This window comes from Aphis gossypii, chromosome 1, assembly GCF_020184175.1.
Source record: "Aphis gossypii isolate Hap1 chromosome 1, ASM2018417v2, whole genome shotgun sequence".
Lineage (NCBI taxonomy): Eukaryota > Metazoa > Arthropoda > Insecta > Hemiptera > Aphididae > Aphis > Aphis gossypii.
The window spans coordinates 74,542,396-74,555,112 of record NC_065530.1 but is presented as its reverse complement, the minus strand read 5'-3'; the positions used below and the strand labels follow the sequence as shown (position 1 = coordinate 74,555,112).

The 12,717-nt window shown below is 33.9% G+C and overlaps 1 protein-coding gene across 3 annotated transcripts in view; it reads right to left on the bottom strand.

Annotated features, from left to right (window-relative positions):
* Positions 1 to 10,786, bottom strand: part of LOC114119953 (uncharacterized) — a 55,547-nt gene extending 44,761 nt beyond the window's left edge. For all 3 annotated transcript variants that reach the window (XM_050198223.1, XM_050198224.1, XM_050198222.1), the window contains exon 1: positions 10,377 to 10,786. The gene's annotated coding sequence lies outside the window, so the exon portion shown is untranslated. The remainder of the gene's footprint in view (positions 1 to 10,376) is intronic.
* Positions 10,787 to 12,717: the final 1,931 nt, after the last annotated feature.

Here is a 12,717-nt window from a genome sequence, read left to right as displayed (position 1 = left end):
GAAAAGAATATAGGTACTCAAACAATGTATAAATTCAAATTTTATAAAAAAACTATTTCATTATGAGACCAATTTTTGAGTAGGTATAGTAACAATTTTTTTTTTTTTATAAATCGACCATCAATATTATTTGAAATTGAATACACGTCATATTATTGTTATGCATTAGGAATGACGGTAAAACATACAAATGTATTAAATGTAGGTATTAATAATTTTGTATTCAAATATTGTAACGATCGTTATACCTCTACCGACATGAATAGCTTTGAATTTATAAATCATTAATAGGGGTCCCGCATATTTTTCTACATGGTTTCGTTATTATTATTATATTTAATAACCAACGTTTGTGGTTGAATACGTATTTTATACATCCATTTTTGAAAATGCATAAAGTGCAAAAATTAAATTGCATATTGTATTATGCACTCATAAATGAATATAATATTTAAAAAAATTATATTCCTAAATATGAATAATAAAAATAATAATAATATAATGGTTCTTAATTTTTCAATGAAACGATTCTAATGTATAATGGTGCAATGCTATAGGTACAATAAATTATGATATATTAACTATGAATAATTTTTGTCATTATGTTATATTTTATTATAGGTTAGGTGAGATTAGGACGACTAACGATTGTATACATTTTGGTTCAAATGTCCAGCTGTAGCAGTCCGGCAGTCGAAACGTATTCAATATATTATTATAGTGTAAGAAGCCGTAAACCATTATTTTTCTAAAGACCGTCCTAAATGTCGTCAATATTGTCGAAATGTTGTTAGGACATCTTCACCCAAGTATACGCGTAGGTATCCTACAATACGAAGAAACGTCTTTATTTACTGTCACAGAATTTATTTTCAAATGTTTACACTTTATTGGTCCTTTATTAAATCACTTTACTGTATATGTGTAAGTGCAAAAGTAAAATGCTCGTTCTTCTATTATTTATTGTAAACGGTTTTTGCCCACTGGTCGACGACAATGCGGATCAAAACGATTTCTAAAGGACACAGCGCATATACAGATGATCACTACACATCGCATGCGTTTGTGTATAAAAACATTTGTATTATTATTAGGTATATTGTATATATAACATAATATATATATACCGTTATGGTCTGCAGATCCCTTGTGTCATATATGTATCAGAAAAAGAAATGGATTTCTAATAACGTATTTGAACGGTTGTCAATATGTCAAATGCCATTACTTCCACCAATTTTCGATTTTCGATACGCAATTTACGAGAATATGTATACATTTCGACATTTGAGTTTATAGAAAATGTTTTTCAGTTATTTTTGTTCGATTTGAATTTGAATAATACATATGTGAGTGCAAAGTATAGGGTCAGTGGATTTTTTTATGTAGTTATTATTTTGCGAAACGCATGTAACTGGGTACTGAAACATAGGTACTAGTCTATTCACCTTCAAAATAAATTTATCCATAACAGTCTCCTTCATTCACTCTAAAACGTAGGAATAGGTATATAGAAATAGAACTCGGTATTTGAACACTTAGCGGGAAAAAGTAATAAAACTTCAAAAATATATTGTATATATATATTTTTAAGAAAAAAAAACAAAATTTTTTTCATCTTTCATTAAATTTAAGTTTAAAAAGTTAAAATTGTATATTCTTATGTATACAATTTAATTAAATATATGTATATAAACATATAAATTATTCAACTTAAATAAATAATTTGTATTAAAATGTATTATTATATAGATATAACTATTTAATATATAATTTTAGTAAATTAAAGTTTAAAATGTTAAAAGGGTCGTAGTTATTAAAAATTAACAAAAAGTACCTAATAAATAACCATTTTCAGAAAAATTTGCTCTATATCAGAATAATTGTATTTTGGAAAAATTGTTTTGATATTTTGTTAGTAAAATAACTGCATCTTGCTTAAAAAATATTAAATCATTATGAAAAAAATGTCTCATATAAAATTCAAACAAAGAAACATGTATTTTTTATTTTTAAACGACAAAAGATATTGAATAATTTAAGCATACATAGTACCCATTATTTATAAAACAAACAACTCGTATGAGAAACAAGTATTTTTTCAGGTTTTTTTCTTGAACGACACAAGATACACCCTGTATAATATTCACGAACCTTTTATTTAAAAAAAAATAGTCCACAATATAAATCTTATAGAAATATAGCTATGTTACAGGTAAAATTAAAGCGTTTTTAAATGAAACATTATCGTACAACTGTATTGAATACATTAAACATAACTCTTTCAAGTTATTAAATAATCGTACTTCCTCTTGGCGTGCGTTTATTATTATCGTTATATGATTTTTTTTATTTCCTTAAGTATCGATTACGCATATCATATTTTCATTTCCTCGAGCTCGAAAAGAACGAATGAATTGTTTTTGCCAAAATAAAACATACATAGGTATATATTACAGTAGTAGTTTAAGCGGTGTTTGGAGCGTATTGTATTTTCAACTTCACCTCCTCCCCCTCAGAATACGCACGCGGTTTCGGTTACGGAGCAGTTGAATTTATAAATATTACTCACATGTTTAAATAATAATAATAATAAAAATAAAAAACATTAAGACGTATATAATATATATGTGACATGGTGAGAACGTCTAAGGTCAAAACGTATCCGTTCGTAATCATTGTTATACATAATATATACTAATACCGAATCCGCGGTTTGCGCGCGTTTAATATAATAATTACGTATCCGTTACGTCAGGGGAGTGCGCATTTATACCGCTGCGGCCGAAGGTGTCCGAATTAGCCCATAGAAACGTCAATAACCGTTTTTTATTTCTCTTGTGGTGCGGACGAAAATCCCGTGTTTATTTCCGGTCCACGTGCCCATATAGGTAAAATAATATTATACGAATGCAATGCGACTATATATTGGGTACTCGCTCGCAATGTAATTTGTACGTTTCCGTTTCGGATCGCATTACTACGATTAAATATATGCCGAGACCGTGTGTGATATGTATATAATACATATATTTTATTGGTATAGGTTGGTAGGTTGGGTATAATATCATTTATGATACCGAAACCGTTTTGGCGGAATGCCGATGGCCAAATCGCAAGGAACGGGGTTAAAGGACAAATCTGAGGATAGCGAACCATACCACCTGGCATATCCATCCAAGTATAGACCATCTGCTGCGTGGTGCGGTAACAATATATATATATACGAAAGAAGAAGCGTGCCCGTCCGTTGCGCGACATTATGTTCTGAAAATCTCGTGAATTGTGAACGTTATTATATATATATGAACGTATTTTTAAGAAAAAACACCCCATGTATATTATTGTACCTGGTATATGCATATACAGCAGCTGAAATGTCATTCGAAGAGTCTAACCGAATTTTAAAGAAACTCGAATTATTTTTTTTCGTCTCAGGAATTTTATCGCAATTGCCAAACAGCATAACTTCAATTCTACGAAATCGCATGCTACGAAAAAAAAAATTATTAGTTACCAACTAATAATAAAATATAACATATTATAGCTATATAGTTGTATAAATTACTGTCTACTCTGATACAAAGCGTAACTTCTGTTTTTTTATTTTTGTTGTCGTAAAAAAATGAAATTAATTAGCTCTATAGTATAGTATTATATGCATAATATATATGTATTATGTATATAGGTACACAAGTTATAGCTGAAAACTATAAATAGTAACTATGTAATAACTTTTCTTCTAACCAACATTTGAAAATTTTTTTTAGTATAAAATTATTCATAATCATCATATTATTATATATCTAAATATGTGAGTATAGTATATTAATAGTATAGATTATAGTTATTTAGGTAACGAAAAAAGTTATATTTATTTAAATGATTAATAACTTATAAATTGTCAAAAGACTTCTATCAAAATTGTTCGAATAGTGAAACGATCAAATTATTATATAAGTACCCATACATCATTTTATTCAAAATATAATTTAGTTAAAATATTTGAAATTATTAATTATTTAAGGTTTCGATAAGTTATTAATAAATTCGTCAAAATTAAAATCTAAGTTTCAAATCAATTTATTTTTTAATCTCAATGCCACGCGTTGCCCTCCGACATTGTGTAAGGCCTATAGAGACAGAGTGTCCAACGGAATAATAACATTCGGTATGGTATTATAATTTACTAAGCATCTCTACTCTCTGCGGTTATAGGTACAAATGTAGGTACATAATTTATTTTATTAGTCATTCGGTTTTTGATAACGACTTCGTGGACTGTGGTGTGCGGTATAGACGTTACATGTGAGAAAAAAACAAACGCGATCTGGGAGGGCTAAATCTAAATAATATTATTATGTTGCAAACACAATGATCGTACTAATTTGCCGCCGCCACATATAGGTACCTCTATAATCTACATATACATAATATACGCAATAACAATATGTATGCTATAGGTAGGTACCCTATCCACATATTATTATGTAAAAACGAAATCGGAATGAATATATTATTATAATTCAGAGGCAGAGGAGCCATAGTATATCACCGAACCTATACGTATAAATATAATATGCACGTATATGGTCGGCCCGGGACTAGTTTCCCAAAGGGTGTACGCCCCAAGACGTCGGTGCGCCCTATCCCTCCCCGCCATACGAGCACGCACACACACACATATTTACATTACGATATGCGCACCGCGAAGTGTTTTAATCCGCAATAACAGTCTGGATTTTACGACTGTTGGTCACCACCCCGATGCGCAGTGACACTGCACACACATAATGTACCTATATATAATGTCTTTGTAAGCGCCTATTATTCGCGGTGTCACCTGACTCGCTGTCGTCGTCGTCGGACTTTCGAAATTTACTGCCCGATCGAATGCGCATTTATAGTATTATATATGGGTAGGTATACGCTTCCGATATTATATTATAATAATAATAGGTACGTATATAGCGTAGAATAATACATCGAAAGTGGTCGCGGTGGTATAGAACGAAATACATAAATTTAAGTCGATGGCAACGACGAGTGCAGTTTTGGCGAGCGGAGGGGGAGGGGTGGTTGATGGGAAAAATTTCGGAAATCCCGGACAAAAGAGACGAAAAAACCAGACGTCTGATCTTTTGTGGATTGCCCCTCTGTCTGGCCGAAAGGCGCTTCACTTGACCTTTTTTTTTGCGCCTCGCTCACTCCGACTAACGTTCGGGGGGTCGCATCCCCTTGCAGTCGATGTCGACGTCGACGTCGGCGGCGGCGGCGGCGGCAGGTTAACATTATTATACAATATATACTATATATATGTATATGTGTACATAGGTCTTATACGTGTATATATATGTTGTGTACAGAGGGTCGAAGAAAAGACAAAAAAGACGGCGTGTTTAATGCGCAACCGTGATGGGGTGCCCCCGGGGGGAGAGAGATCCAGTTTTCGCCACACCACCACTGTTGTTTGGCCCCGATTGGCCCGGAGATTTTCTTATTCCCATAAAACGTTATTTATAACGTTTTAAAAATCGTAACGGACCGGTTCTCCTTGTTTCTGGCTCCTTCTCACTCTATTTTTTTTCTGTCTCTCTCTCGTACTCTCGCTGAATCGGCACTCGTTGTTTTTTTTTTTTTTACGTCTGGGTCTTTTGCTTGTTTCGTGCTCGAGATGCTCCGAGATACGAATCTGTTTTAAATAATAATATTGATACGTCTCGGTAATTGGTCGATATCTGGAGGGGTCGTCGAGATGAGTATAATCTTTCCAGTTTACGTCTGCGAAACGCATAATCGGTAATCGGCTTAACTCTTTTTTCTTTATCGATCGATGAAATCGACATCAACGAGAACGTTCGTTCGAATGACAACGGCATAAGAATTTAATGTAGTCGATCGCGAAGTGTCGTACTGTAACGATATTATTGAACGATTTATGAGGGGGTTGTAGTAAAATAACCATAAAACGATATTACTGAGTTGACTGTTTGAAAAGTTCGTATCGAAATAGATACTCGTATAAACGCATTATATTTGATTAGCGCTATTGGAGTTTCGAAGTAGACGTGCGTTAGGTTTACGTTTCGTCTGAATTGCGTTTGCGATTCGTCATTTGTTGGTTTATCGCTCGTCATAAACTGTTATAATCACGTATTATTAATTTTTGAGACGATCGACTACGGCGAATACGGGAGTTAAACTTTATAGTTAATTATCGCAATTCAATATAACAACATTAATAATCGTCGGTAAGGATAATAAAACGTTTTCATACCTACACAATAATAATATAATATTATGGTATGGTATGGTATGGCAGCGACCGTTTGGCGGGATTCACCTTCCATTTCGTTTTTTCGATTCGCAGTTCCACCTCATCTTTATATATATATCATTGCATTATAGTCGTCTAACTCGATTTGTTGTTTTTGATTTAATTTGTTTTTTGTACCGTCCCAAACGGACCGGTCTCGAAAAACCACCGAGTCGCGGTACCGCCGCGCCGACAAAGTGCAAACCGGTTGCCCGCGACCGGGCGACCGCCGGCGCGCATCTTCTGCAGTCGCGCAACAATGTGCGCATTGTATAGTACGTACCCGTACACCGGTCACCGGCAAAACCGAATTTCTCATGGGTAGGCCCGCGTGAATAATGATAATAATAATAATAATCGCGGAATGTCCAGCTGTGCGACACGTCGCACATTATATAATAATAATAATATCGTACACATTGTGTCCCGTATAATATAATACGGCTAACTGTTGCCCAGGTCGGACGGCGATTGTGTCGGGTCGCGCGCGCGAGACCGAATCTTCCTTACGCAAACACGCACACCACGCGACCTTAAAAAAATAATAATAATTCATACGAAACGTTATCAAAAGACGCACGTGTGCAGTGTACTGCAGTCGTGTTGTTGTGACGACGACGCCCATTTACGTTACAATAAGGCGCGTCATAAATCTTACATTGAACGCGAAATACTGCGTGCAAAAATCGTCACTAATATAATATTATATTATAATACAGTGTCGGCCGACGACTCGGGTATCGCACACTTCGTATTAGATGTATTCCGCGTCTGACGCCCAAGAAAAATGATCGAAAACGTAGCGAAGCGATACGAGAAAAATAAACGTTTAATACACATACACCTATATTGTTACCCGTATAGACTTTTTAGTCGGACTGTAGACGCTACAGCGAGCAGAAACGAATTTTAATAACGATATTATCTCGTGGTATGATAATACCTGTTTAAAAACTATACGATCTTAGGTGACGTGTACTTGCGACGAAAAATCGGTGTTTAAAGTCTACCCCGCCGCCGACGTTAAAACGCCGGAGATTCGTATAATAATAATTATTAACACGTTTTTTATAGAAATATACGTACATTTAAAATAGCGTGTTTGAATTGAATTAACTGAATATATTACGACACGGGGAAAAATGAGGTATTTGATAAAATGGTGCCAGATTGAAAAGAATATGAATATTGCTGAGAAATAAACTTTTTCCGCTCAATTTAGGTGTTTAAAAAAAATTAGAGCGTATACACTTTGTTAACGTCCCTCGCCCGAGAACAGTTTTTTTTTTCTTTTTTAGAACTGCCAAACAACGACAACGGCGAATTGACTTATATTAAGGTGTGCAGAGACCTATATACATATATATATATATATATAAGTGTATATTATACACCAGCGAGAGACCCGTTTGGGGGAGAGAACGACGCGTATTTTTCACCCGACAGAGCCCCACCGCGCTCATTGTGCGTCCGCGGAGAGACGTGATTGACAAGTACATTTGCATTATACACCGGGCGCGGCAGTTCCGGAGCCGTCGTCACCACCGCCGCCACTTCCACGCCGCCACTGCCTCCGGTGTCGCCAGATTCGTGTGCAATAATATATACGCGACACGAGACGCGGAGTCTAGACGCGACGCGGGCGAGTGGTGGAGAGGAAACCAGTCCGGTGTGTGGCATTGTTGTATGGGATTTTCGGAGCCCAGACGACGGGGTCTTGCCGCGGTCCAGCTTTCGGAGCACAATGGAGCCACGGCGCTGTGCGTAATTATTATTATTGCAGCCAAAAATCAGCAGTGGTTGACCGAGTGGTTAAGACCAAAAACCGGAACGCCGTTTGAATTTCCGTAGGCGTATACCTACGAATGCACGATTCGTTTCGACCGCGGTCCGTGACATTAAATCGGTTTCCGATATCATAATATTATGCTACTTATGTATTATAATTTACCTAATAATTATAACATACCGGCTCTGCGGGGAATAATAATAATAACAATGATAGCGTAGGTATTGATAACAATAATATATGCATGGTATTATAATACTACGGTTAAATTATAATAAAATATAGGTAGCAGCTATGTCCTAGGTCACCAATACTAACCGGGTATTTTATACCTACACAAATACAATCACCAAAGAAAGATCAGCATTGTACCGAGAATTTTGTCAAAACAACGTTTCCTAAAACTGCACGACGTCTGTGCTGTTTATCTTGTTATTATTGTTATTTTCGCGAATGGCGAATCTTAACGGATTCCACGAAAACCACGTGACAGTTTGTTGCTTAAACGAACAGTATCTCATATGAAAAATTAAATGAATAAACCACTATATTATACACTATATTATAAATTTATAATGATTATTAATTTGTAACGTTATATATATACCAATTAAAAAAATTTGAAAAGCTCATCAAAATATATTTTTTTAAATAACCATAATCAAACAATGTTTATCATGCTAATGTAAATAATAAACAGTAATATAATTTTGTATGTGCCTATAGTATTTTTAGCTGCCTAACCCTATATCACTCTTACTTTTTACGTTACTATAAAAAACATCAATTGAACCTTAGATTACGAATAATTGGAGTAGACATCTCTATAATTTAAACATTATAATATTATAATACTGTCAATTTGTAAGATAACGTGAATTGACAAATTACGTTTTTGTATGGGTAGGTGATATAACTACGTCGTAATGAAAAGCGTATAATGATTTTCACTGTATTATACACTTGCGCCACTAACGTTGCCAGTCATTTGGCTGTGTGTTTTTCAACGTGTGCTAATTTATTCCGCCCTTCGTCAGCCGGGACGAAACACAATACAATAGACTAAACGTGCGGGAACACACAAATACATCCTTATCTGATGATCGTACTTATTTCAAATTCAATGTGTAATGGAATTCTTCGACTGAGCACGCGCCAAGAAACCGTCTTATTAGTTACAATAATAATAATAATAATAAAAACAAAAAAAAATGTTACCCTGCAGTTCATAAATATCACCACCACAGCCTACTGCGACATGCTTCCCCGACCATATGGTAAAATGTCATTTATAAAATGGTTATAATTTGAAGTAGTCGCCACCGTTATAGTTGACAGACGTGTGTAATTGTATAATTGTTTATTAACTTAAAGAATTTACGTATGATACCTAAAACGTATGGGAATTCAACTACACGTAAACGAGTAAATACACTGCAGTTTCGCTACATTTAACTCGGAGTAAGAATGATATTTGACTGACGTCTGAGCAGCATATGTAAATACTAAATAATTAATGATAAAAACATCTTATAAAGTACTATTTTACCTTTTATCGTCTAAACATGCTTCCTTGCATACCCAATACACTATTTATATACCGGTTCCTCCCTAAGCTATTATTGATCTACACTATGTCGCTATACAAGTTTTAGACTAGGGGAAGTCATAGATATTGTTTAACTATTATAATCTTAAATTCTCAGGAAAATCATTAAATGTTCTGTCACATAGTGACCTCAACATTTTTCTAGTTTCGAATGTAATATTAGCTCACCATACACGCTTCCACCCAAATTAACTAGTAAAATGGTTAAAAATCATATGGCAATATTTCCAACGAGCATTCGAGATGGTTGAAGCGAAGTAATATGAAGGTATCTAAATTCTATATAACCATTAATTGTATTTATTATGAACGAATTACAGATTGTAAAAACTGTAAGCAAAGAATCAATTGTTTTCCTAAGGAAACTGACCAAAAAAGCAATCCTTATCAATTTCTAAATACCATATTGGGTTTACTTGTCGGTTGTGATAAACATTTAATATCAGGTTAGTACGATTAAAATATTCTATACCTGTCTTCCAAATTTTGGCGAAATAAACAAGTGGACTACTGATTACATGAAACACTATAAGACGTTGTATTGAATTGTATACCTACATATTACGGTGGGTATAACCTATGTTTTGGTGGGTTCTTAGGTTAGCCAAAACACGTATTGTACAAATAGTATATTAAGTATTTTATTATAATCGTATACTCACGTTTGATGTTCTCGTACATTTGTCAGATCCACCGACGGTCGATGGTATGGTATCCAAAAATTCGGTGTCATCACATCGAAAAATAGAATAGGAGTACAAAGTGAGTGTGTGAACAATCGATAAAAAGTAATTTAACTATTTAAAATATATAAACGTGAAACGTATAAAAATATCGTCGAGTGTACCAGTAGGTACTGTAATTAATACGCGATTAAAAAAAAAAATAATAATTATTATTAACTATACGGGTATAGCCGGCACTGTTAAATAAAAAAGTTAATTATTATTATTGTCGTCGTCGTCGTTTACTATTGCCTACTACGTTACGAGCACGCGCGCGGAGGTCTGACGTGCAGCGCCAAGAGTCAAACGAGAACTGAACGCTGCCGGGTAGTCGAACGGCGACGACTGGTTCGAGCGCGCGTTTCGTGTACACGAAGGTAGCTGTTGGTAGAGCGAGGTAGAACGTACAACGACGACGTGTTATTTCCATAGCCATTTCGACGATTTACAGCTGCTTGCCCTGCCCCATTATACACACGTTATATATATTATTATATGTACATATATAATATATGTATATAATGTCGCGCCACCTTTTGTGTACTGTATTTCGTTCCTTTTTTTTCTCCTTTTCTTTTCTTTTCTTTTTTTTTTTATAGCAATGTAATACCTGTGCCTTTTCGGTGTTACCTGCGAGCTCGCGCGCGCGCCAGCGCACATAAGAAATCACCCCGCACGGCGTTTTATAGCGTACACGGCATCGTTTGCGGGGATTTAATGCCTACTTTTCGCGTACACGCGTTTATATACATAATAATAATAACATATTATGTATGTATGTATAACACACCCGATACGGTTTTCTCGGGGCACACTAGTCGCACAATAATAATTTATAGTTGCAATGCGTTATTATGCATATCATGAATTATGATACTCGTGTAGGCCTGATCGGTTGGGTTGGTTTAGTATTGTATTGCACTTAATTAAAAACGTTTTGTTTAAAAGAATAATAATCATTTTACCCCGGTACAACGACTCCAATATATGATAGGTATATACATATGTGTTACATTAGTACGACTAAAAAGCATAACGTCATTATTATGTATGTATTGTACAGTACCTACCGATGAAGGCGACAGACGATATTATAAGGGATGCACGATGGTCGGGTCTTAAGAACCAACGTACTTACAGGAACGGAGTTGTACGGAATCGTGGGACTCGATCTACCCTTATACCGTTTGAGTTAGTTCTTGGGTTATATAGTTTCAAATAAGACTTATATATATATATATATATATATAATATTATATTTATAACTTTAAAGCACGAAATAGTAAGATTATTACAACTCAGTACGTTCGTTGAGCTACTGTTGTGTATTACAATAATGTAACTGAGAATATATGTTAAGACGCATCACTTATGGTATTGCTATTGGACGTATGGTTTTCGAAAACCTGTTATGAAAGAATGTACTGTTTAAGTAGCATAATACTCTGTCTAAGCCGAAAACACGTGGATATTGTTTACATATATTATATACAAATAGATTCATTTACGACACTTCATAATATTATATAACCACAGCAATTATATGTAAATTAGGTCGACGAAACCGGACAAACGTAAATAAATGTAACATAATGCTAAATAATTGCTGAATTATCTTAACTGTCTTATTACCTACCCAAATACTCAACTAAAACTATATAAAGTAACAAAAAAAATAAAATTAAATAAACCAATAATATTATAAATCAATTTAAATATTTTACATGTGACAATGGATCTACAATTTAATACAATCGAGTTAAAATACTAATATAATAAATTGTATAATTGAATATACACCTTTATTTTTAATTGGTTATTCTTCTCAGCAGTCAGCACCCTTAACATAGGCCATTTCAATAATTTCCTGTTCATTGTTTAATATTTGTATTTAATTACAATTGCAGTTATCTTATGATTCACGATTCACTATTCTGACTGATGAAAAAGAACAGACGATGTATCATAATATAAAATAAAACTATATCATTTTAGAAAAAAAAAAGAAATATTATTTTTATAACTTTTTTATTTAACAAAAGTCCGTGTTTTCAAACAATAGAAATAGATAAATATATTTTAACATTTAGAATTTCAGTTAAAAAATGTATTGTGACAGTAACTATGTATTTATTTTATTATACGATATAGGCTATAATATATGGGTGTACTATACAGCATGTGTCAGTCATGAACATATTGATTAATGTTTTGAATCAGCCATCCGGTATTTTATTTAATAAAGGTGATCAAATATCAAAATCATAAGTTAACTTGC